The sequence below is a fragment of the Maylandia zebra genome, linkage group LG7 (genome assembly GCF_041146795.1).
Source record: "Maylandia zebra isolate NMK-2024a linkage group LG7, Mzebra_GT3a, whole genome shotgun sequence".
In the NCBI taxonomy this organism is placed as follows: Eukaryota; Metazoa; Chordata; class Actinopteri; order Cichliformes; family Cichlidae; genus Maylandia; species Maylandia zebra.
Window position 1 is genome coordinate 2,089,880 of NC_135173.1, and position 27,951 is coordinate 2,117,830.

General features: G+C 43.4%; 1 protein-coding gene across 1 annotated transcript in view; it reads left to right on the forward strand.

The window, feature by feature from the left end:
* Positions 1-27,951, forward strand: part of LOC143419628 (cadherin-13-like) — a 176,365-nt gene that overhangs the window by 77,276 nt on the left and 71,138 nt on the right. The window lies entirely within an intron of this gene.

The following is a 27,951-nucleotide window of genomic DNA, read 5'->3' on the forward strand; positions in this document are numbered from 1 at the left end:
CCGTCCAGCCCCACGCACGGGGCGATCAGGGGTAGCTCGTTAACGGAGATTTGCCGTGTTGTGGCGTTAACGTCATTTCAGATTAACGCTGACAGCACTAGTGGGAACACAACGAGTATGACTGCACGTTTACTCCGACATCATCCTAGTGCAAAGACAAGTGGAAGCAGACAAAAACAACAAGCAGCATGCTACAAACTTTACCCGAGTCATTTAGACAGCCGTTAGCACAGGATTCTCCTTATGGGGACCTGATATGTTTAATGTGCTGCTGAGAATATAGCCCAGAAGAAGCGTATAGTAGAGCTTTTATTTTGAAAAGAGACATTACTCTGTAATAAACTCTCTTTTCCAAAGATGAGGGATTTCTTGGTCAGATTTATTTTTATTTATTACTTTGTTGTTTCAGCAACATAAAATTTAAAAACTGTACTTTTGAGTTAAAATATATATTTATAATTTTAATAAATGACAAATTAAAAAGGCATGAACATTTTTTTTTTTGTATCGAAAAAAATATCAAACCGTGACACCAAAGTATCGAACCGAACCGTGAATTTTGTGTATCGTTGCACCCCTAATTATTACATGTGACTATTTTTAACGATAAACTATTATCATAAAAAAATAATTTTATAATTATTTTTAAACTAGTAAAACCCGAGGCCGATTCTAACAGTGAGAATCCTACATATTTAATAAAAATCTTATACTGCTATCCATCTTTGTAGCAAGCTGTAGCTTATGGGCATCACCTGGTGCACTGCCAAAGCACTCAACTAAGGCTCTATAATTTTTATTCTGGGAGTGTCAGTGCATATAACTCAATAGACCCCTGACAATAAGTATTTGGATCATGTGGTCTAGTGAACCAAGGAAAGCTCATCCCAGACCAAATGGTATGAACTGAAAGATTCAGGAAGAATACGTCTGCCTTTAAACTGCTAATAAATATTCGATTAATAAGTACACACCGTGTATTTGATTCTCACAGCAAAAGAGATGTCAGCACACAAATACACACTTACACACACACAGCACACAAAAATTAACCTCGCATATACTTAAAACGAGCCACTCAGATCAACATCAGTTATAACCTATGATTATAAAGTACTCCATCACAACAGTGCATGTGTAATTTTCTCTATTGCGATTGCTCTTATATCAGGAAATGCAGAGTAAGGCTGTGGTATAATTATGATGTATGTCAACAATGAGGCTGTGTTTTGATTGCTTGTTCACTGAAGTGCTGGGACCTAAATTCTCCTTCTCCAGAATTAACAAACAGCCTTCTCACGCTCGTCTCTCTCGCTCTGTCTCATCCTTTCCCAGTAGCTACCGCAACCCTCGTTTAAGTTTCACAGCTCTCGTCTCGTGCTTCCTACTTTATTCCCACTGAGCTAATTTATTCTGGTTGATTGATTATATGGTCAAAGGCATTTCTGCTGTCTGTTTGTGTGTCTTAGGCCATGATACTTATAGTCCGAGTCAAAAGTGTCATGAACCGAAGTTCCCCATATGGAAAAGAAATAGTAAAAACTTATATGTGATTACTCATGAAAGTGGCCACTTTCTCATTACTTTCATACATTGTTTTAGTAAGTATCCAAAACATACAAGTTTCATTATATAATTTTTCAAGGGATCTTATATCTGTTTTCACTCTTATATGCTTTTCATACAAGTTTCACACAAGACAGATACAAACTTTATAAGATTTATATATATATATATATATATATATATATATATATATATATATCTTTTCCATATGGGTCAGTACACAAGCTGGACCCAGAAGCAGAGACAACACGCACAGGAGTACGAAAAATAAACTTTATTTCAACTAAAGGTTTCCCGGAAGGGTCAAAGGAAAACACGCGAGAAACTAGAAAAACCAAGGGACCGGGGGATGAGTTACGCAGGAACGCAGTAATCGGGACTGTGGGAGGCTGCAACAGAAAGAGGAAGAGAGTTACTGGGGGGCGGGGAAATAGCAGCATACGTGGGGGAGAGTATGAGTCTTACAGTCAAAGCGGGGCCGTGGGAGCCGGAGGGGTGAGGGTCCGCGGGGGGAGCTCCAGGAAAGTAGAGGTGATTGGTACCGGAGGCGATCCAAACGGATCAGATCCAGACGGGCAGGTGGCTCAAAAACACGGCGAGCTGTTACCGCTGTGAGACGACTAACGGACTGGCGTGGAGCAGCTGGATGGGCTGGATCAAATAGTCCACCTGATAATCGCCTGAGATGGGATGCAGGTGTGGAGTTAACAGCTACACCCGTGGGTGTGGGCATCCCATCAGCTCCTCGGACACCGGGCCGCGGACCATGACAAAAAGACTGTCTTGTGACGTAATGCTATGCTTTGCAACACTGAACTAAAGTTCATTGCCTAGTTTTTTGAAGACACACCACACACAGAGAGTGAAAGTCCAATATTTCAGTGCATTTAGTGTCATTTTGAAAGAGTCTCCAGTATTTTTCCACTACTGTCTTTGAGTATTTGACTTATTTAAGTCTCAATATGCAGGATTGAGACGGAAACAACCAAAAACAAAAAATGATTTGTACATTTTTTAAAGAGTAATTAGGCCTATGTATTATTTACTGAGTATGTATTTAGCTTCACTGACTTTCACAGAAGTGTAATCATAGAAAGGATGTTTCCCAGATGTCAGGATTGTCCCACGGTGGTTCAGCTGGAATTATGAAACCACTGCTCATCATTCATGTCGTGATAGAGTTGCTTTTAATGTGAGGACCTTCAGGCCGACCCTTTGCCTCTGTAAAGATTAAAAATGATATACAGGCCATTTCTATAAAGAGCGTTCTGGAGGAATGGAGCTAGACCGGATGATTCAGAGACAATGTAGGTGTGTGTTGTCCCTGAATTGTCCGTCAGCTTTATTTCAGTGGTTGTGTGTATTTATCACCACCTTTAAGTGCTCTCAAAGGGTGCCATAACTGCTATAACTCTGACTAATGGAAAACAAAGACAGGGCCAAGTCAGGTAGGACGCCGTGTCTCTGTCTGGTACGTCATCTTTCATCTTGACTTGGACGCTAAAGATTACACGATTCTGTAATGATGATAATAATAACATTTATTGAAAGGATGTCGTGACATAGGGCTAAATACATCCTACCGGCGCACAGCCCCCACCATCATATTCGCTGTTTATAGAAAAGACACAAAGTTGTGCGTGTGTGATTGTGCATTGATTTCAGTGTCTCTAAAATGCCTTAAATTGTCTATTACAGTTTATAGATTTGTATAAGAGTCAGAGACAAGGTGGGAAATGCGAAGTTGTTACATCGACTGAGAAATAGTGAAAATGAGCAAAGTAGTGAGAAAGCATTGATGTGCAAATAAACGGCGTACATTTCCGCAGCCTTCACTGCAGAACAGATAAACTTGTTTGACCTTTGAGCGTGCTCGGTGAAGGGAAAGTAGATATAAAGACAGAAAGTAGAGAAAATAGCTTCACGAGGGCTAATCAATCAAGCGCAGGGCGCGGCTGTCCAGATATGCTTTTCAAATTCCCATCTCGCTCTGCTCATCTGAGCTCTTACACCAGAACAGGCATGGTGGTACTATATGTGTCAGGCAGTGATGCTATCTGATTGCATTTCTCACACTCTTGTCTCACAAGAATACTCGCAGTACGAAACTTCTTTTTTTGATGGTTCATAGACGGACAGCATGACTCTTCCTTTCCTCTTAGTTCCACATGTGCACAAAAATACACTTTAGCTTGCAGAAAGCATCTAAATGTGCGAATGTGTCGCCTGTTACTCACTGTAGCTACAAACACTCAGTGCTTTAAGTGGCCCAAAAGAGGTGCCGGTACTCTATTTTTTTTCCGCCTCCCCTGAGGTAACAACAACTATATTGAATGGGTTTTATATACAACAGTCAACAGACAACCTTATACAAAATAATAAATCATTTTATTAGTTTGTGGATTTGCTTGAGCTAGAAAGAGCTACTGAACATAAATAAAATGTGCAAAAAGATATTGAATTTTTTTTTTTTTTAAACAAAATGTACATAAAATAAATTATAAACTAATTTGTATTTTGCTCTCTCTTGAGTCCCTGCTGCTATCAGCAGCAGCACTTGTAAAGTGTACCTGCAGAGCTTGGAACTGCTTTCACTGTTCTCTCACTTGAAGCAACCCAACGCACTGATAAAACACGGCCTATCACAAGGAGACGTTGTCCAACATTGTGAGCACTCTCGGTTAACTCCCTTTGGTTTTTTTGGTGATGCATGGTAGAGGGAGTAAAGCTGATCTAAGAATATTTTAAAGTGGTTGATTCCTCCTACCTCCTTCAAAACATCACAAACTGCCAGTTCCAGTCTGTGATTGGAACAATGCCAGACAAACAGGTAAGGGAATTTGGAACAAAGCTGTGCAGCAACTCCTGCTTTCCTCCCAAGCATCACTGAGGCTCCATCACAAGCAAATGCCAACAAATGTTCCTGTAGGTAGTGAGGGTCAAAGCCATTATTATGAAGACATCCTAACAGTGCTTCAGTGATGTCCTTTGCTGTGGTCCCCTGCAGCTCAATCAGTTCAAAAAGTATTGTGTCTGGATTTTCACTGGAAATAGCTGACCGCAGGCACACGACAAGCACAGACTTTCCACTTATTGTAGTGGATTCATCAATGAGCACACACAATTTTCTTTCATTCATCACTATGTCATTGACTACCTTCTTTTTCATTTCAGCTGCAATGTGATCCAGTATATTTGCACATGAGTTATTAGAGTGCAAAACTCTGCCCATCTTGACACCATTTAAGACTTGCAACTGGACATCTATTGGCATGTCTGTAAAGGCACGCCCATGCTTGCCAATCTTATAAGCTGTTCTAAACATATTGCAAGTTGAAGCGTAGTCAGCCTTTCTCATATCTTCAGTGTGTTTTTGCATTGTATTTTGTGTTGCCTTCTCTTTTATTTCAACTGCTTTCTTGTGATACATTGAGTCTCTCTGCTCTTTTATTTTCTTTCGTAGTGAGTTTTGTTGTGCAGCCTTGTCCCTTCCAAAAGATGAGATTAAGCACCCACTCCACTCCTGCGACACTCTCTGCCCTTGCTGCATATCCACGCGAGCACAAACTTGACTACACACACTACAACCCAACTTTTGATTTCTGCTGATCAGCCACTTGTAATTTGTGGAGAAATACCGGACTTGTGCTTGGGACCAACATTCTGGCCACTCATGCTCGCTAACGCGGCTGTTGTCATCGGTAGAAATGGTGTCATTTTCGTCGTCGCAAAAAGTGCCGTCGTCCGCGGCTGCGGCACTAGTGCAGCTTTCATTAGCTTGCGTCTGACCTGCAGCGATATCATTCTGGCTTGGTGGGGTGTCAGCCAGCGAGTCCTCTGATTCTGACCTTGTTCTTTTACTACTCAGAGTCTGATGCCAGGAGAGCATATTAAGTGTTCATTGTTTTTGTATTTTAACCGAGCAGCTGTTTGTGCGTTTTACACACACTCTCCGGACTACGTTGAGTTGTTGACATGACAACGGCAAAAGCGACGCATGCGCTTTTCACTTGTAAAACACATTGGTGTATGGGTAATGTAGTCTCTGCTCTCGGTGGGACGAATTAGGAAGCGTGCTTGTGAAGGGCGCTCTGAAAAGCGGCAGCGCAGCCAAACGATTATAACAGATGTGCAAATGAGAGTACCGGTACGCTAAAAGCACGTCCTGGGCGCATGGAGAGGTGGCGGTACTCTCAAGAGCTATATTTAGAAGTGGCGGTACTGAGTACCGGCGCGTACCGGCCCACTTAAAGCACTGCAAACACTTGAATATACAGTGAGGCGTAGGGACTGACCTTTTACTCCACGTGCTTGTGCAACAATTGCCACTTTCAGTCCAAGGTGGCTGGTTTGAGTTGTGGATATCTGTGTTATTCAGACATGCTGTCTTTAACCCAAGGCTGCTGTAAATGATCTTTTTCTTTCAGTTAGAATAAAGTGATTGCACACATTTCTTTTAGCTCATTAGTTCATTAGCTTTAGTGTGGATTTCTTTGTTTGTTTTGTGCAAAGATAACTGCACTATGAACACCTGTCAGATGGTCTGTGGCTGCCTGATGGCGGTGGTTGTCACAAACTGAAACTCCTTTGCAGGTAAATAAATCAGCTGTCCCTCTCTAATGGCAGTGTTAATGGTGTTAGTGTTTGCTGAAGAGCTTTGATGGTCGTCCTGGGATTGCCCATTTGTGTGAATGGCCATTGTGCAGCCAGTACGTCTTTGTGTACATCTGCCTGCTCCTGCTTTGCACACAATCAGCAGTGGATGCTGAAAATCCCAACACAGCAGGTGAGCAACCATCACAAAAGCACGGCACAGTTTCCACAGATCAGCCGCAACTTTAAACCATCTGCCTACTGTTATCTACATCTTTCCATCGTGCATTCTTTTACCATCTGTCAGCCCAGACAACGATGCACTCGCACCTCGACATCCGCAGATTTTTAAAAAAGAAAACCAGATGCATAAGCCGCTTCCTTCCATTAGTCCATGCAGCAGTTTAGGTGCTTTGAACATGGAATCTGCACTGTGCTTAACATTCCCACACAAAGCAAGCAGCAGCACATTGTGTGTCCTCTGACACGTTTTCAGCAGTTTGTGCTGCAGTTTGTGGAACCACACAGGCCAACCTTCACTCCCGTGCACATCTGGGAATGTTTGGCACCCACGGCACTGATACCAGTTCATCAACTGTCCTTCCAGGGATAACTTGTGATCGGCACTTTAAGAGGCTTGAAAACTTTCTCAGATTCTTTTTTGTCCAACATGAAAACAGCTCTGCAGCGCTCCTGCTCATACACGTGTGGACTGTCACAGGCTATAAGCAGGTAAACAACCAGGAACAAAAACAGTCGTGCATAACAGATCTTATAATTACAGTAGATATGCAAAGAGATACTTTTTTTATTCTATTCAGGAGTTGTGATTGTTTGACACACTCACCCAAAAGCATGAGTGCAAAGACGCGTTGTTCTGGAAGCTGGAATTTGCTGTGAAATTCTGAGTGATGTAATTGTGCGTCTGAATGGGATAATAGGATGATGCTAACATTAAAAATAATTGCTCTATTTACGTTATTTTTTTGTTAGCGTTTTCAAAGAAAGGATGCAAAAGCTTTTATGAAATTTTTAAGGGTCTGAAGTGTCTTTATAATTACCGTGTTTCTACATTGTCCATGGAGAAAAAGGCTTTCTTTGTTTGCTGTTTTTCTCCTCTGCTCAGCTCTGGATGTATTGCACGAGAGTGCTTTCCAAGTTTTATTTATGCCTCCAGGTAATGTATTTTGACAAAATCTTCTCTCCTACCAGCAGGGCAGTAACAAACTCAGCCAGACATCCAGAGCTGGAGCTCTGACCCTGGATGTCTGCTGGGTGAGTCATCTTGTTGTTTTCTGCCTTTTTAGTCTTGAGTGAAACTTCCACTGTGGACAGAAATCCTTGTTTCACACGCTAAAGAATCCCATCTAAGAATTTTGGGCTGACTTTTAACCTGGAAAGCTGAACGAGTCCACAGATTCCTGTGCTACAAGTTAAAATAATAGGAGAAAGGAAAGGAACTATGATTAATCACTTAACATGCATTCAGTGCTTACAAAAGCTTCCTCAAGGGAGAAGCAAATGATTCACAGTTCAGCCTTGTGATCTGTCTCTAGCCCTGAGGGGTTTGAATATAACTTCCTTTCCTGCTCTTTTATCAGACATTTTCTCCTCTGGCCTTTTGTTATAGAGAACAGTGGATTGGCTGTCCCAACACTGACCCCCATTTCTCTTCTCTATTCAGTTGCAGGCTCCAGTGTCTAATTGACCCAGTATCTCTTTTTTGTCTTCTTCCATTCAAAATAGATACACATGCTCCCACGCACACAGTTAGAAACACACGCACACTGTCCACACACCACTTGGTAGTAGATGCCAACTGGTGTGAAGGTCACTACAGCTGCTAGTAGCAAATGAGCAAAATCACTTTGTCCCTCTGCTTCGCCAATCAAAGCCCCCTCCAACTGTGGCGGGAACCCTTTAATTACAGTCCCCACTTCAACAATGTGAGCATGTTAATGATGTTCCACATTCTGTGCTCGCTGGCACACCCTCTAATTATGTCCCCACCCTTCAATAACACGGTTATCAGTGGAGCGAGTGCCAGAGGTTTCCCCGTGACACGCCGCACACCCCCGCAAGCGCCGTCTCAGGGCAGAGTTATGGTCTGTCAGAACAGGCACTTAAGATGTGCTCTCCAACCACCCTGGAAGTAAGCCGTTCTGACTGGGCGTAGCACGAGGCAGGGTAAAAATCAGGGCAAAGTGGGGATAATGGAGGATAATGGTGCACCTTTGCAGGCTGCTTCTTCGCGCGCACACTGATGTGGCATTGGGTTGTTCATACGAAAAAGGGTCAAGATACGTAGCTGCCGTCTCACCTCTGCAGTCACAACTGTGAATGTCAGACTGGAAACTTCACACAGGGTGTAAGCTGCCTGTCTAATGCTGGAAAGCTGCAGGGAGGTGAATATTCGGATGCTATCTGACCCTCGGACATGCAGTTTGGGTATAGCATAAATCGTTCCTAATGGGCAGCTCCTCCGGTGACTACGGCCTTGGCAGCGGATGAACACTCAGGTAGCCTACCCCACTGTCCCCCAGTCACCCGAAATTTAGCTCCTCATTACTCTATTGTCCTCCTTCCTGTACCTCCAGGAAACAGATGAATTGCTCCAGCCCCAGTCGTCGTAGTTCGGCTGAGGCTGGATGCAGTACTGGGCATAACTTTCACCCAGCGCTGCAGGAATTGCAACATGCATGCAGCAACTACTACAAAGTTTGAGGTGTGAGGAATTTACGGTCGCACATTCGCTGTCCGCTGCACTCCTGGGATGGGCTCTGTAAGTTCTAACATACAAAGAGTATTAACAAAACACTGAAAAGTGTCCACTGCATGCTGTATTTTCTTATCTTTGAAGTTACTTCACGGTGAACTCCAGTACTCCACAGGTACTCCAGTACCAGCTTCCAGTCAGGTGCAGTCAGGATCTTGGAGGACTGCACGGGACCTAAACTCCACTTTATGCACACCGGACCTGAAAAGCTTTTTTCTTATGCACAATCAAACAATGAATATATTCATCAAAAGTATAACAGACGCAGTAATAGCAGTTGTATAATATTTTATCTGGTCCCTTTCATATACGATGGGAGAAAACGAGGTTTGCTAGGTCAAGTCTGAAACTCGAATCCTGTCACAGGGAAAAAATGGACGTCATTTTTGAAACAGGTATCTAGTTAAAAATTAATAAAACAAGAACTTTAAACCATTGGAAGCATATCAGAGAATAAGTGTCCTTACATACCTGGGCTCTGTCGGTATTGCCGGGTTCCTTCCTCTGCTCACTAATTCAAGCTGTGAACCCGACCTCTCCTCTCTGTTTTCCAGCTGACTTTCTCCCTCCTTTGTTTTCATGGTCTCTTGCTGTTCTTCTCTGGGGTATCTGTATTGTGACAGGTTGTGCAGTCTGAGTGGTGCTTGACCCCAGTTCAACCTCTGCTACTGTCCTGCATGCTATTCATTTATCTCCAGCCAGGCAGCGCAAAGCCTTTTCTCGTTCGATTACAGCGCACTGATTCTGAAATCAAACGACATCATAGCATCTTTGTGTGCTCGAGCGAGCGCGCTAACAGACCCGTACCTCTCGTACGCACGCACACATGAAAAGCAATACTGCGCTCGAGCACAAAAGCTCCTCCACAGTGCTGTAAAGTGAGCTACATGACTGACCAGGATCAATTTGACATATTGACTGTAATTATTCCAGTGAAGTCTGAGATTTAACCTCGAGTGTAATAACGTCAGCTACTCAGCGGCTCCAGAATAGCACAAGAATAAACAACGCAGGCTATATTTGGAAGCTTTGAGAGGGCTGGAGAGATAAACTGCGTGTACTAGCAAGTCTTATTACATGTAAACCTGACTGTGTAATTGTTTTCTCTAAAACTGCACCAAGATGTAAATAAGGAGACACACTGATAATTAGATAGCACCTTTTCCCACCGCCTGCAGATTAAAACAGAATCAAGGAGAACGTTTTTCTTTCTTCAGATGTCATGGCAAAGAAAACAAAGAAAAAAAGAATATGTAGCATCGTTCCTGTGGCAAATATTTCAGAACGTTTTGCTCTCATTTCTAGATTAACCTGAACACATCTCTAATACTGTGTCCAGAAGGTTCAGCTAAAGAAAATGCAAAAGACCGGAATTTCTTATCTTTATCTTTAAACACAGCAGCCGGTTTAATGACAGTGATGCTTTATCAGAGCCTTATATTTGGTACTACATCATATTACTTCACCGATTTAAAAACTGTGCTCCAGCACCAACAGTGGAAATGAGCGAACTAACACACACTACAGCCCTTCAGCATGACTGAACCCAACCACCTCGGAGCCCAAAGTTTAGCACGATTCCTGCAATTATCTTGTTTTTAATTAAAAATGGAAAATTTGCAACAGAAGCGTCCACCACTCCTGCTCCCCACCACCTGCTCAAGTACAATTACTGTTTCTTTTTCTTTACCAAAATCCTTTATCCACAGATTTTGTCAGGAAACGATACGTTTATTTTGCAGTTGTGATACAAAGTAACAGGAAACCATCACTGGTAAAAGCAAAACAGCCGGATACATTTTCAGCTTTTTTGTGACCCTCATCACAAACACAGCGAGCTGAGGTATTTAAAGCATAGTGTCCTTATTTTTCTTATGAATAAATGAACCGAGGATCAAATTTGAACTGAATCGAGTATGATAGATCGAATCCTTATGGATTGGCAGATTACCGAAATTCCCACCCTCAGTGTTCAAGGCGCTCTTCTTTAGTACGAGCGAGTCTATCAAGATTCATTTCTGGATGTATTAACCAAATTTAAAAGCCTCTGGCACCATTTGTAAGTCTCAATTTATAAACCTTACAAAGTGAACTGCTAGTGTAAATCAAGTGAGTCACACTTGACAATGTACCAATTGACCTGTGTGTACTAACAGACATTTACAAGTGGCAGCTATCTGACTGTGCACTGACCTCACATCTGCAACGTGTCATTTAATCACAAATAGAGCTGACGAGCTGGATGCTGGCCAGCTGATGTAACTCTGTATGAGCGGCCATAATGAGAAAGGGACATGCAGTCAAGCACTGATACTCTGCTGTCACAGAAGCGGGGGAGAGGTTTCTCAGGAAGTGACATTTTTATCCATAATGACAAGGGCTGGCAGATGTACAGTATCCATCTGAGTGGCCATAATGAGCAAAGGCAGACGAGTGGTCAGGCGCTCGTGGTACACTACGATGGAATACAAAGGAGAGGCAGGGGGCAAGTTTTCTTTCAAGTATTGATCACAGCCCTGATGTATAGCAACTGTCGGAACACGCACTATCAAGCGCCGATGCTGTACGCCGTTTGTTTTAGAGTGAAAGCTCATACTTGGATGGCCTCTGCTCCTATAACGTTCCAAGCAGAGGACCTCGAAAAGATTCAGACAGTAAGTGAATATTAAACGTCTTTGACGACATCCACATAAGCTTAATTATGGAGACTGCCTGTGTTAGACGGCTAACTTATTCCAGCAATTGTTTCAGACAGAATTTCATTACACAGCAGCACTTAAACCTTTACAGTCAGCCTTTTAAATATAATTTCTATTCTTTCACTGCTAAATTCAGCCAGAGCTGTAGTCAAGGTTCTAAAAAATACCCAGAATATTCCCCAAGCAACATTCTGCAGGGCAAAAACAACCAAACCAAGCAAAGAAATCACTTAATCAGGCTTCTGCTTGAAAAGCTTCAGTAATACTGAGTCTCTCCAAATGCTGAAAGCTTATCAAACGAGATGACATCAGCAAAATAGCTGGCTACAAATACACATATCTATTTGGACAACTAAACGAGGTGTGAGGACGTAGTTTGGGATCATATTCCCATGTGACTTATATGTAGCTGTGGTCATCACATTTACCCTTAAATTGACCGAGATCAGAACCTCATATCAGACACAAATCCAGCTCCAAGCAAACACGGCCACATTTCTTTGTGAATCCTGTAGAAGTAACTTCTAGGAATGAATGATAACCTGCTTGCATGCAAACTTTAGAGGATATCAAAGTAACTTTAAAAAAATAATATTTTGCCTTCTGTAGCAAATTGGTTTGACAGAAATGTGCATGCCATCAATCATTAGGCTTCCAACGTCAGTGTAACGAGGAGTGGTGCTTTTGGCCCAATGTTAAACATCTACACAGTACAAACTGTAACTGTTGGATGAAGCACTGAACTTTGGACAAAGTGCTAATAATCTAAGACATAATACTGTATTTGTGTTGTGCGATAGGAGTAATGGCAGTTGTTAACGTCTCCCCGTAATGTCTTGAAAACCACAATGAGGTTATGGGCCTGCGGTGGGTTACAGAGCTCGGGATATACGGTCTAAAGCAGCATTATCCAACTGAATAGCATCGATTAGCATGGGCAGCATCCAGACTGTGTCTTTGATAAGCCGTCTTTAGGGTGTTTGACACCATTACAGCAGTAAACTAGTAGCTTGTTATTTCACACCGACACTTTGGGCATCTGGATCCGCAGAAGCACAGCGGCTTTTTACGGCACGAGTCGGGGTTACATGGCTGCATTGATGAAAACTGGCTTTTGCAGCTGTGTCCTTGTGTCAGCATCACTGAGTACTGCCATACCATCGGCTCGGGAAGTGCGGCTCTTTGGCTCCTGGATGTCTCTATTAGATGCTGTTTGCGAATGTACAGCTTTATTATTCTGATTTAATATAACAATGCCCCAATATCCATTCTGCTTCCTCTCCTTTCACTTTTTATTTATATCACTGAGTTGTGCCTGCCTCCTTTCCTCATTTTCTTTTCTCTTTCACCCTCCGTACTGACTCGCATCCATGCAGGACCTGCAGCACAACAGATATTAAATCAGATTTATTGTCGAGCAATAAAATAGCGTCTGACCCATGGAAATGTTCCCGAATGTACCCTCCCCCTTCCTTCCCCTTCTATCTGAAACTGAAGGCTTACATCAGTCTTAACTCAGCATGACCATGTGGCTGTTCTTCACTCGTTACATTTTCAAATGGATGCATGTTTTCTAACAGTATTTAAGAGAGTTAAATAGGTATACTAAAACAGACTGTTAGTACTTTATCTCTATTCATAAAGCACATGAAGTGTTGAACAATGATAAGATGATCATCTATAATCTCGATCATGCCTCTGAAGGGTGTGTTTGAGTGGTAACCAGTCAACAACAGAAAAACAGGTTACTTGTTAATTTTTTTCAAAGTAATGCAGAGTGCGTGATTACTCACCAGAGTAGGTAATGTGTTGCACTACTAGTTACAATCTTTCTTGTTACTCCATAAAATGATCTGAAATTACCAGGTAACTGTAAAAACCTTCTACACCACCTACAATCATATTTGGACTTGCATATGATGTCCATCCATCCATCCATTCGCTTCCGCTTATCCTTTTCAGGGTCGCGGGGGGCGCTGGAGCCTATCCCAGCTGTCATAGGGCGAAAGGCGGGGTACACCCTGGACAGGTCGCCAGTCTGTCGCAGGGCCAACACACAGGGACAGACAACCATTCGCACTCACATTCACACCTAGTGGCAATTTGGATTATCCAATTAACCTATCCCCACAAGCTGCATGTCTTTGGACGGTGGGAGGAAGCCGGAGTACCCGGAGGGAACCCACGCAAACACGGGGAGAACATGCAAACTCCACACAGAAAGACCCCGGCCTAATGGTGGAATTGAACTCAGGACCTTCTTGCTGTGCGGCAACAGTGCTAACCACCGTGCCACCGTGCTGCCTTGCATATGATGTCTCTTATTTTATTTAATGATTTATTTTTGCTAGGAACACAAAACTGACGACACAATGCAAAGAGAAAACCAACAAAACTTTGCAGTGTCCTTAAAGGGGGGCGTTCTGGCTGCTGGGTTGGGGTAGCGATCTGTTAGCATGCTGTCTGTGCGGTATAAGGTGGTTGTTTGTGTCCTGGGTGCAGTTTCCACCATCGCACTCTTGTCCTTTTTCACAAACTAAGAGTAAAGTCCATATCCCAACTCCTGAGAAGCTGCATCACTGTACTGCGCTACCATGTCGCTCTTCACACATGGACTCTAATCAGCTGATTGTAGCGAAGCGTGCAGGAAGAAAATAAAGCAAGTTTGTTTTTTCTTTCTCTTGTCCGGTGCATTGATAGCTGAAGACCTGCTGTAATGCAGTAAACATAATTTAGTAATGCAATTACTACATTTAGTGCAGAAAAACATTACATAATGTAATTACAGTAACACTGCCCTTTGTTACATGCTACACCCAACCCAGCCCACAGAGGGGTGCGTAAGAAGAAGAGGCATCACTAATCCTTATAGAGAATGACCTGAACCAATCCACCGATCCCACAGGCACCATATCAACCCTGTCGAGTATCTTTAGCATGTGGCTGGATGGGAGATTTGCATTATAAATCTGCAGCAACTGTGGGATGAAGAAACAAAGCAGTTATGACCTCGAACGTGTATGTAAGCTAGCAAATATGATGTCAGGTCCATATTCTTAGTTGATTTTTTTCACGAGTATATTGCAGAACTTGTATGGTGGGTCCAAGTTTAAGCTTAGATATATGTCTCTCGCTCATGTTCCAAGGTAGGCTTGGTTAGCATTGTCGGCTGGCTTGGGGACCTTTACTAGAAGCACTGTCCAGCAGCTGATATTAGGAAATACTTGCAGGCACTAGAAAAGGTTGGAGTAAATGATGATGCAGAGGCTGTGATCATGGCAGAAAGAACAACATCAGAAAGAAGGAGCCCCAGAACATCCAGAAATACTGAAGGAAAAAAGTGTTAATAGCATTAGGCGCTATAACCCCCGAACTGGAAGAGTGGCTCCAGCAGATTGCAGGCACAGTATCAGAGGTCTCTGACCAGAGCTGTGCAGGAACTACCGAGACGCTGTGCAGATACCTCCTTTGCTTTTATGGTTAGTGTTCTCGCCAGTGCCCACGCACTGACTTAGTTTAGGCAAGATGGCAGAAAGATGAGGACATGCAAAGATAAATCCACAGACACATAGAGACCTCAGCACAAATTCCCCATTTCCCTTAGAGTCACCTCAGGTCCATCACCTGAAATGATTGTGGCCTCTGAGTGCATGGCAGGAGGAAGGTAACAACTGCAATCCTTCTGTTGGACAGCAAATTGCTGAAGATTAGGGGCATTAGAGTAGAGGAACTTTCCTCAGAGTTTAACAAGCTTCACTTCAGGTTTATATTATGATTGATTCTGTGCTCAGAGCTTTTTTATCAATCCATTAGAGCACAAGCTGCAGTATGGCAGCCATCCAGACACCGGCATTAACATCCCATCTCAGGGCCAGAGACACTGGGAAGGTCAGCGAGGTGGGAGCGGGCTGAGGAAACATTTACTGCTTTGGTGCAATTATTTCAACGCAGCACACTGCAGCATATCTAAAATATTCAATATTTAGTACTGTGTAAGTGGGCAGAGGACTGCTCTTATATTTATTGCTTTGTTTTTTACTAAAAACTTGAAGACACAAAACTATACTTTAGTGTTAATGGAGTGCAGTCAGATAAACATTTAAAATTGAAGTCCAAATAGTAAATGGCCTGTATTTATATAGCGCTTTTCTAGTCCCTAAGGACCCCAAAGCGCTTTACATATCCAGTCATCCACCCATTCACACACACATTCACACACTGGTGACGGCAGCTACGTTGTAGCCACAGCCACCCTGGGGCGCACTGACAGAGGCGAGGCTGCCGGACACTGGCGCCACCGGGCCCTCTGACCACCACCAGTAGGCAACGGGTGAAGTGTCTCGCCCAAGGACACAACGACAGAGACTGTCCAAGCCAGGGCTCGAACTCCCAACTCTTGAGCCACGATCGTCCAGAGTGAGATCGTCATGGTTATCATGTACGTTACACGGCGACAGAAGAAAGAAAAGGATTACAAAAAAGGACAAAATAATAATTTTCTGCGCTGACCTCTGGAAACAGACAAGGTACGATTACGCAAACATTACCATCTTCAATTCATAGAGAAAGATTTATACTTGTTGTGTGCGTATCAGGACAAAAGGGCAAAGTAACGCAGCATATTATGCTGAACATGAATATTTAAATGGTTTTCCATTCATCATACTGCGCTGGTACAACTTATTCAGCGACAAATTGGAAGATGAGTGGGCGACACTCCGTGGAAGCTTCCCCCCTCTCTTGTTGGAGTTCAATTTGCAGAACTGTGGCATTCATTAACGCTTAGCCGTATTTATTGGCACAGTCCTGCCATCAGCAGAAGGCAAATCCTGAAAAGTTCAGAGTTATCATTAAATCAAATACTTATGGATTATTCATTAAAAAGGAGAAAATGAAGGACACTTAAAACCTCTGAACCTTTTAGCAGCGAGTACACGCTCTGTAAACACGTACCAGGCTACGGTGGGAATACTAAAGGAAACGGTCGTGTCCTTTTACGGTGGAGGGAAAATGCTGCCGACATGGTGACATAATCACACAGATTATTAAAATAATTTGACAACATAAATTGCAGTCTAATCATTTACAAACCCGTGTCTTCTTTCTCTTTCTTGGATGTGGCAGCACTGCCGTTTGATATATTCTGTGACGCCATCGTGGACATTATGGACGCCACGATGACTACTAGACTGAAAAAGGGACATTAAGCGTTCTTTGAAATGATGAATTACTGGTTGCTATGGTGATTACCACCGCTTCGAGGGGCTGGGATAGTTTTACTCAACCTCCTCGAGCCTAAAAGATTTTAAAAAGCATTTTGTGAAACGCTGCGTCATCTAAAAATGTCACACCTGGGAGCCTACGCTACAAAAGCTAGTCATCAGTGTAAAACCGAGTCAAACGAGGGGCTTGTTTTTGTCTGTCTCTCATGTTTACATGAACTTTGTTTCTGATTGTTCTTAGTTATCAAACTGATCATCTATTATTCCCTTTCCTTTCAAAAAGTTACATTAAATTTGAATAATACTTTGTTTTGGGGGGAATTTCAGGACAGGGGAAGAATATGAACAGTCCACACAAACATCAGCTATCAACACTGTACAGTTAGCTCCAGACTTTGTGTGCTGAGAGGAAAGAAATCTTAATTGTTTTGCCAAAGATATAAATAGTCATATAAAATAAAAAGCTTTTTAACGTCATGTGATGTGCTTGTGATCAGTTGCCTTTCTTACCCAAGTCAGAATCAAAGTCATGCCGCTGATCTTTCATGGTTAGTGTGGTCAAATGGAACAAATCACTTATACACTCGCAGTTGAAAGACAAAAACACAGCGAGGGAGAAACAAAGAGCAGTTCTTGTTGTCTTTGAGGATGAGATCAATGGCTGCAGATTAGTGACAATACCTGCCAGCTCTTCCTGATGAAATCAGCACTGGGTGGACTGGCTTTGCTCTGCGCTTTTGAAAAGGAGCAGAGAGTAAAGTGGCTAAAGATGATGCTGGCCCGACATCATCAAAGCTCGGACGCTCATTCTGTGCTACAGCTATTGATATGCGCACTCATTGTAAAATTTATTTATATCAAATACATATTTAGAGACTAGTTAATATGGTGATTTTATGCGTAGTTTGTTTGTAGCAAGACAGACTGTACACATCAGACAATATTTCTCCTCCTCCTGCACACAGCGGCCGTGGTGTCGAGTCACATATGTGTGTTTGTCACAGGGTGAAAATTGTCATGTCAACACCAATGCATAGACCTGCTTGAGTCCCTGTGCAGCATATATAAAAGGGTAGTGGAGACAGATATAGTTGGCTTATTGAGAATAATATGGGCTTTTCTTCATCAGAGCTGAGCCTGGAATATGATTCCTCTGTTTTAGTGCACAGGAGCAAATGGGATTGCGCATACATTTGAGCTTCATAATGTGTTTCTCTATATCCTCTTAAATCAGGTAAGAACTTCCTCACTGACGTTTCATCACAAGAATCAGGAAAATGTTTGTAACCCTTTAAAGCCGGTCGGAGCCGGTGTTCTGCACGCTCCGTTTTGCGTAACTATTTTTAAATCCCGGTAGTGCTGCAACCACGTGAGCTAGCGCAATAAATTTTTTTGCATATGAAACCGGAGGAGTTGTACTTACATCTTATGCCATCAGCTTGTCCTCGGTCACGGTTTCCTTCCACATAAAGCTTTGCCCGAAACCGGAAGTGACGTCATTATCGCGGAAATGTAGTTTTTTACCATCAGGGCCTCATGAGCCTATACTGGTGTTTTTAAAAGTTATCTTATGACTTCCTGTGTCGTTTCTGGGATGCTGAGGGCTCATATTGCACTGCTGGAAATAGTTTATTTTGATGCATGTGCTGTTTTTTTGCAAATTTGCACTATAATATTTATTTTCGTTTTCCCTGCAGTATATAGAAATTGGTGTATTTCAAAAATAAAACTATGAAGACACTTAAAATAAATTTCCTGTGGTGGGAAACTATTTTGTGCAATTTACAGTTTTGAGGGATAAGCCTCTTAAATTTCTCTCACTAGAAATATATGTTAAAAAACAAAAACGATTTGTTTGTAGTTTATTGCACTTTTTTGCAATTTATGTAATTACTATGCACTTAATGCAGACATATTATTAAAATCTGGGCTATAATGGTTGTATTGATGTATAGCAACTTGAAATGCTCCCAAAAATGGCTCCACAGCATGTAAACATATAATATAAGCTCTGGCGGACTTGGTTCTATGGTAGGTCTTAAAGGGTTAAATGACATTTTTGAAAGCACATTGTCCGTTATTGTATAAATCCCAGAGCATTTGAATGTATTTTAACCATATTTTTTAGCCAGCAGCAGTCCCACTTTGCAGGTGTTCTTTAAATGGTCACAGTTGTTAACTTGTGCTGGAGACAGAAGTCAAACAGTTTTGTAAAGAAGAGAAGATGAGCTTTGCAGGGATATTTGGTGCATCGCGGTAGCACAAAGCATTGACGAGGTACTGCTGTCTGACAGAGAATCAGCTTTACCTGCAGTCGTCACAGTCCTGCAACTCCTCAACCATTTAGTGCCAAATTCAAATGTTCCCTGAAATATGGGAATGAGTTAATTTTACACCCAGAATTACAACATGGGTGATAAAGGGTTAAAAAGAGAAAAAGCTTCCTGGGCATTTACAGTTTTTACTCTGAATATAATCTCGTGCTTAAATTGGCTGTCTTAGCCATATCTACTTTATAAAGCATAACTGTTATTTACTGCTGATAATGAAGCCAGGCTGATGCAAGACCAGAAAGCTGATAATATTTGGTGTATAATGTGAAATGATACAGGTACTGTCAGGTTTGCTGTGGCGGGCAGGACGTAGGACCCAAACGCAGGACTCATACACGGGGAGCAAACTCACAATGGCAGCTCTGATACTCATGAAACTCAAGCTAGGGAACTAAACTGGGAACAGAGAACTAGGAAACACCGGGAACACCTGAAACAAGGACTATCAAAATAAAACCGGAAGTATGAGACAGAAGCAGACTTGACACAGAGACCTGGAAACGTGACGGACTGAGAACCAAGCGCACAAAGCAGAGACTGAATGAGGACATGAAAACGAAACCTTCACTAGAGACGCAGGAACACAGGAGAGGCACAGAGACGAACAGCGACTGGGAGACAAACACAGGCTGAGGGACCAAGATCACTGAGGGCTAAAGAAACACAAAAACATGAACAAACAATAATCAGAGAATATCCTTCCTGTGTGTATATTTCTGTATTTTTAAATATGCATGTTTACATTTTCCTTTTTTTTGGATTCAGTCCCTGTTGGGTCAAACGACACACAAAAAATACAGTTTTCACTCAAAATAATCCTTCAACTCTGCGTGAACCTGCTGGGTTGAAGTTTTTTTTAGAAAACTGTGCCTCTCCTTGAGTTTGGATTGACGCAGGTTACAGTAAATTGCACCGCTGACATGCTTTCCTAACACTTACATACAGAATCACACATATCTGCTGTGTGTGTCCTAATCAGTGTGAAGTGATTCTGTACCCACAATAGATTTTTTTACTGAAGCGTCGCTAGTTTCTAAGAGCACATTCATTTGTGTTTATATGGAGCAACACCATTCTCAGCCTAGAATAAAGTGACACCTCCATGACGTGTAGTGTGATCCTATTGCACGAGTTGGTTGCTGTTCTAGCTCACTGTTACTCCATGTAAGTCGTCACTTTGCATCTGTTTGCCTCGTGTTTACAAAGCTGAAGCGAGTGGGACCTTCTGACACTACTTGACAAAGTATCCACAACATTTCAGCAATGCTGCTTTTTAGCTGCATGGAAGCATGCGTACATATTCGAGCTCTGCTGAGGGATAGAGGGAGCTCTGCCTGTCAGCGTTACGGAGACTGTCCCTATCTCTGCGTGACAGTAAGTGTGGCCCGAGTGACTTTTGGGCAAAACCACACAGAAACAAACGTAGAGAGAAGGAAGAAAGAGGACAAGAGTTAACAGCTGAGCATGAAACACAGAAAGAACAACAAGAGGGAGCAAATCATTAAGCACCGCTGAAATGCTAAACTATGTAATGTGTTTTTCCCACCGGTGCAAACTCTTCTCCCAAAAGTCAGTGTTGCTGCCATTGGTCGGGTCAGTTCTGGCCAAAAGAAGAGAGGATGCTACACAGCCGTAAACACGGCCCTGAATTCAAAATCATCGTAGTTTTCTTTGTTCTATTGGGAATAAAATATGGCTTCATAAGATTTGCAAATCGCGGATACAAGCGGCAGAAATGAGCTTCCTCCGAAGGGTGGCTGGCCTCTCCCTTACAGATAGGGTGAGAAGTTCGGCCATCCGGGAGGGGCTCAGAGTAGAGCAGCTGCTGCTCCACATCGAAAGGAGCCAGCTGAGGTGGTTCGGGCATCTGACAAGGATGCCCCCTGGGCGCCTCCTGGGTGAGGTGTTCCAGGCATGTTCCTCCAGGAGGAGGCCCCTGCAGACCCAGGACACGCTGGAGAGATTATATCTCTCGGCTGGCCTGGGAACGCCTTGGTATTCCCCCGGATAAGCTGGAGGAGGTGGCTGGGGAGAGGGAGGTCTGGGCCTCTTTGCTTAGGCTGCTGCCCCCGCGACCCGGCCCCGGATAAAGCGGATGAAGATGGATGGAAGATTTGCAAATCTTGTACAATGGCTGCATCTGAGAGGATGCAGGCAGGTGATGTGCTGATGGTGAAATAGAATCAAAACAAGTTGTTTTTAGGTGCTGATTAAGCTCGGTGGGATGTTGAAGATAGTTGTGATCAGTAAGATGTCTGAATCACATACATGTGAGTTACGTAAAAGAATGGGGAAAACACGGATGATGCCCTGGCAGGGCCTCCTTGGATGAGGGTGTCTAGTGATAGTGGCCGAAACACCCGATGAATCCAAGGTCCACTACTGACGATGTGTCCCGAGTTTTAATATGATAACCTAGATCAGAAAGGGAAAAAATGGCAGATTAGCCTGGGTAAAAGACCGAAACACTCTGTGAAGTTGAGGCACACAACGATGTGTCCCTCTGGTAAAGTTTCCGGGCTGCCTTTCCTCATTACAGCCATCCTTCAAGATGGTCTCCATTTAAAGCAATGCAGTATCAGGGATTGCAACATCTAGTCCTTTTACCGAATCATGAATGTTCTGTAATCGAAGGATCAAACAGAGGAAGGTGAGAGGAGTAAACAGAAGTTTTATCAGGAAGCATTAAAGGCTGAGTTTCACCTGATCCATAATCAGAAGGTGCAGGTCAGGTCTGGGTGTAGGGAGGAGTGTTTCCTGGCAGGCTATCAGCAGCCCCCTGTGACTTTTAATGAATAGAGGCCAACTAGAGAGAAGGAAGTTAAACAGATAATGGAAAATAAACCACAAGTAGAGACAAACATAGGCCTTAGTCCTTTACCTTAAATAGCCGAGCAGGGTAACCGCTCAATAAAAGCTGTAGACACGGGCGGCGTGATAACAAAGGAGTTGAGAATCTGCATCCATGTACTTTTATATTCTTTATCTCTTCCTGTCCACCCCGGTGCGTCACAGACGGACGCCTGCCTCTGATAGCTTTGTATCTAGCAGCGAGCTGCTGATTAGCAGCTTTCAAACTTGAATTGCATTGCAATTTGCAGCCTTTGAGAACAAATTGCGATAGCATCACCATTTTGAACTCGGCTCTTCCAGACAGGTCCCGAAGAGGTGTAACCTCCCTGTCGATGTGGCAGCATTTTTGGTTCAGCAGTGTTTCTGTTGCATTGGGTTTCCATCTGTCGCTGCCACGGGCGCCAGGGTTTTGGCCAAACTTTGCTTTGGTTGTTGTTTAGACACAATAAACACAAACAAAGACAGGAGACAGTAATATACTCTTAAAACCATCCGTTTCAAGTTTACCTACTGAGGCTATTACACAAAGCACCCTTTCAAGGTGAATGAACATGCCATCTAGGTAAAGCTGAAAGTGCTCAGATTGACATGCCAAATCCCAACAGGGAAAAAGTAAAGTGCATTCAAATGAATTCTGCTGGATAGCAGCTGGTGCCTGCAGCTGACGCGCTTGTTGTTTTTCAGCTCCTCGCTTCACACCTCTCTCCCTGTTCCTGTGCGGTGAAGTGAGAGGTGTGTGAGGTGGAGGTATTGACAAGCTTGCCAACTAGAAAGGGGATTTGAGCAGACTGACAGTGAGGAAATGATACTGTCGGGGTTACACCAGCTCACTTACCACGCAACTCTACACCCCCCCGGGGATGTTGGATTTGCATCGCAATAGGGCACGTCTGCTTGAATGCAACGTACCACTGAAAGTTTCAAAGTCAAATTTCTTCCGTAGAGTGAGAGAAGTCCTCGTTACACACACTGGTAGCCAGCTGGCAGTGGTTGCAGCATCTTCAGTCTTAATGAGTCACCGGGCCGATTTACAGTCCCCCTTTGCTCTTTTGGAGGCAGAGTGCAGAGGAAGCACGCCTTCTGTGCGCTCCGTGGAGCTGTGAGCTGAGCTGAATAAAAACTAAACAACTTGTTTTACTCCCCGAGTCCTAGTTTGAATCCCTTTGGACACAAGCAGCAAATGTGTTCATTTATTTTAAACTCTGTGCTTCTTTGATAGCACAGTTACATATTACCAGCATATTCAGAGTGATGAAATAATTGATAGTAAATTCCTTAAATATTTAATTTGAATTGATTTATGTCAGTGCACGTGGCTGATAAAAGCATGTGAAAATGGTGTGCTCTTTTTCCATCCATCCATCCATCCTCATCCGCTTTATCTGAGGCCGGGCCGCGGGGGCAGCAGCCTAAGCAAAGAGGCCCAGACCTCCCTCTCCCCAGCCACCTCCTCCAGCTTATCCGGGGGAACACCAAGGCGTTCCCAGGCCAGCCGAGAGATATAATCTCTCCAGCGTGTCCTGGGTCTTCCCCGGGGCCTCCTCCCGGTGGGACATGCCTGGAACACCTCACCCAGGAGGCGCCCAGGGGGCATCCTTGTCAGATGCCCGAACCACCTCAGCTGGCTCCTTTCGATGTGGAGCAGCAGCTGCTCTACTCTGAGCCCCTCCCGGATGGCCGAACTTCTCACCCTATCTCTAAGGGAGAGGCCAGCCACCCTTTGGAGGAAGCTCATTTCTGCCGCTTGTATCCGCGATCTCGTTCTTTCGGTCACTACCCACAGCTCGTGGCCATAGGTGAGGGTAGGGACGTAGATCGACCGGTAAATTGAGAGCTTCGCTTTTACACTCAGCTCCCTCTTCACCACGACGGACCGGTGCAGCGTCCGCATTACTGCAGCTGCAGCCCCAATCCGTCTGTCGATCTCCGGCTCCCTTCTTCCATCACTGAACATGACACCGAGATACTTGAACTCCTCCACTTGGGGCAGGAACTCATCCCCGACCCGGAGTGAGCACTCCACCCTTTTCCGGCTGAGAACCATGGCCTCAGATTTGGAGGTGCTGATCCTCATTCCCGCTGCTTCACACTCGGCTGCGAACCGTTCCAGTGCGAGCTGGAGGCCCTCACCCGATGAAGCCAACAGAACCACATCATCCGCGAAAAGCAGAGATGAGATTCTGAGGCCACCAAAGCGAAAGCCCTCCGCCACTTGGCTGCGCCTAGAAATCCTGTCCATAAAAATTATGAACAGAATTATTCTGAACAATGACACGTGCATAAAATCAAACAATATTGTTATATTAAATAATTTGAGGAAACTCCTTTAAGGTCTTTGGGCCAGAGCCAATGGTAGAAACTGCATTTTCCGTAATGACAGTCAAACCACATGTTGATAGTTTTCGACGGCTCTGTACCTTTACCAGTACGTTAACAACATGCCTAAAACAAAGCATAGGGCCCCCAGTGAACATCACGATACTTGATTTTTGTATAGAAGATCATTGAAATGTGTTTCAGAACTTCTCTTTTAGAATTTTGTAGTGTGTCTGTTTTCTGTTTACCAGTTGTGCCCATTCTGTAATAAATAATCTGATGATGTCTTTTGTTAATCCTTGTATGCTAACCAGAATCTGGTATCTCTTCATCACACAACAATTTGTTTCACTCGCTGGGCCCACGTCCTCATTTTAGTTTTGACAGAGTTTTAGTGGTAAAGGCTTGAACGTGAATTGAGATGCGGTTTGGGGAAGGCCTCAAAGGGGACTGGCGGCGGCTCGTGGGCCTGGCAGATCCCCGTGTACGAAATAGAAGTGAAGAAGTTAAAGAATTGAAATGGGGAGGCAGGGTGGGGCACGTAAATGAGAACAAACAGCTTGTAGAACTGGGGGAACATATATAGGAGCATGTTTGGAAGCGTGGTCCCGCTGCTGAAACTCAGATACTTTATCTCCAGTTATTGCGTCACAACGCATCTTTTGCAATTTTCTCGTTTTCATGTTCACACGTGCTTTTCGTTATGCAGTTATAATTATCATTCCTTATAAAATGAATGAATTTAGCAAACAACCAGTTTCTTCTGTCATTTCTGCTTCATTACTATTAACTTCTCTTGCCAAGTACTCACTTCTCATACCTCCACCTAAATGGCAGCTTCCAACTTCTCTGAGACACATGTGAGCTTTTATAGACCAACAGAAGATAACATGTGACACAGCTGTCCAGATGTTAGGGAATTCTTGCAATTTGGGTCGTTTTCGCTAAAACTACCTTTTGTAAAGGACAGCTGGGCACGTCTGTGTAACGGGAATATCATCAGACAGGAAGTGCCTGCTGAACTATTCCTAGTTGCTCATGAAGAAATTAAACCTGTTGCTCTGTGCAAGTAGATTAAATATGTACTAATTACAGCAAATTCCCATCAAAGTGTTTATCAACCAACTGTAAGGCACAATCAACTTTGAGAAATTAGCTTGTGAATTTAGCATTTAGACTTCCAGCAGTATTCTGGTATTGTGTACCGTCCCTCTAGTGTGCCTCTACTGGCCTTTTTCTTTATAGTTATATTGTATTTCTGCCTTCTGCTTCTTTCTCCTTTATTACCCTCCTGATTTTGCATTCACACAGTGACAATAACCAGCCAACAGCAAAGATGCTTTTTCTGTTTTTCTCTCTTGTCCCTGCTTGCTTGGCTGCCCGCGGTCTATGGTGAGGCTGTGTGTTTACTGCTCCAGTGTTGTTTTACAGGCCCAGCAGGTGTGACCAGGGTTCGGCAGTGTGGGCCAAGAACCAGATGGTTTCATGACTCAGGTGCTCCATGCCTGGGTAACCTGCCAGCTGCAGTTGTCTACGGCCCATCCTGATTGATTCTCTCTCTCGCTTGGCTTTCTGGCTCATCTCGGGCTGTATGTGTAGCCAGTCTGGAATGGGTCAGCCAGACCTATAGTGAGGTGTGTGCACTGACATTTACCTTGATGGATTCAGACGCATTGCAAGATTGAGGGGAAATGTGGAATGGGTAAGACACGAAGGTGGCTGGATGAAATGTCACGGTGCTAGCTGGGTGTAAACTGTCCAACATAATTGCAGGGAGGTGGTAAAATATGCCGAGCATTCTTTAACATGGGTACGGCTGTTTCAAATTCTGGATCAATATCAGATCTGTACACAAAAGCAAAGTTAACGTACCTCGATCTATTCAGCTTACAGAAAACAATGCCTTAAAGCAGGGGTGGGCAACTCGAGGGCCGGTGTCCTGCAGGTTTTTGATGTGTCCTTGATCCATCACAGATGATTTAAATGGTTAAATCACCTCCTCAACATGTCCTAAAGTTCTCCAGAGGCCTGGTAATGAGCTAATCATTTGATTCAGGTGTGTTGACCCAGGGTGAGATCTAAAACCTGCAGGACACCGGCCCTTGAAGCCTGGGGTTCCCCACCCCTGACTTAAACAAAAGAAAAAAAGCACAGACAGTGAAATAAAGTCCAGTTTTTGGAAGATACCGTTTTTCAGTACTTGTATTGTATTTGTGGATCAACACAAAAAAAAAACAGGTGAAATAATTCTCGATAATAAAGACATTAGAATGCATGAAGGACGCAGACTGACAGGAGTCTGTTCCCTTCGTTTTCCTTTGCCTCTCTCAATCTTCCTTCTTCCACTGTCTGATTGCATTTAGCCTCACATACACACAGTCCATGTGCACATACTCACACATCACTTCTAACAGCCATCACAGCCTTTCTCTCAACCTCTTCCTGCCCGCCACTCCTCAGCAAATATCTGGTATAGCGGCCTCCATCTCTATCTATCGATGCACTCTGAATTCTCGAGGCGCTATTGATTCCCAGCAGAGGTGACATTTACTGTGTGCTCTCCCAAGTCATTGCCTTAATCACCTGACTGGTCCTTCACACTTGAACTAAATCAGATGTCAAACTCTCAAGCGATGAGCTGACCCGCTGTTACTCCTCACGAATGAATATGAGTTGACTGACATCATAACCGCAACGACAAAAAACAGCAACCTGAGCCACTCGGCCCTCACACCCTTAGTCAGCCTCGTCTGTCATTTTAATCAATACTACTATCTGCTCATCTCTGTAAAGACAACTTTTACACTTTTTACTTTGTTTACTGCCTCATAAAATACTGACCTTGTGATGACCACGGTGTACTTTTCATTCCCCGTTCATTTTTGCACTTTTCACCTTAATGCTGTGAACAGATCTTATGATGCGACGGCCTGATCTAAATGCTAGAGGTAAAAAACACATGGATGCTTCGTTCATAATTGAGCATTCCTCGTCTGCTAATATCAACCTAAAGACATGCACGCCGAGTAGCTGTCAATAGATAACTGTATATATATTTCTCCACCAAGAAGCGAATGTATACTAGGGCTGCCACAAACGATTATTTTGGTAGTCCACTAGTCACCGATTATTTTTGCGATTAGTCGACTAATCAGATCATCATCTATTGGACGTGAAACGTACAGCTTATTGCACCAGCAGCATCTGCTCTTATATAACTATCATTAGCTGACAGCTTTAAGTGTTTAAGGTCTGTGCTAACTAAAAATAAAGACAAGATGATAGTTTATTAAATTTTAATGAAATCTGCAGATTGTTTCGGTGAAGTTTAATAAACTCCTTGTATAAAATAAAATACTACAAAAAGCCAAACAATAACATGTTTAAGTTATCTAAGTGACTCATATATCATGTTTAACCTGAGTAGCGAAAGACGGCGGTGGGTTTGAAAACGGTTTGCTGGGAGTCCGGTGTTCTCACGGCGCTAGTTAGCCTTGCCCCCGGCTCGCTATCGAGCTAGTGGGTAACAGACGTCTCCGAAAACGTCGGAGCACTTTTGAAAATATGTGGTGTCCTGATAAACTGAGCAGATA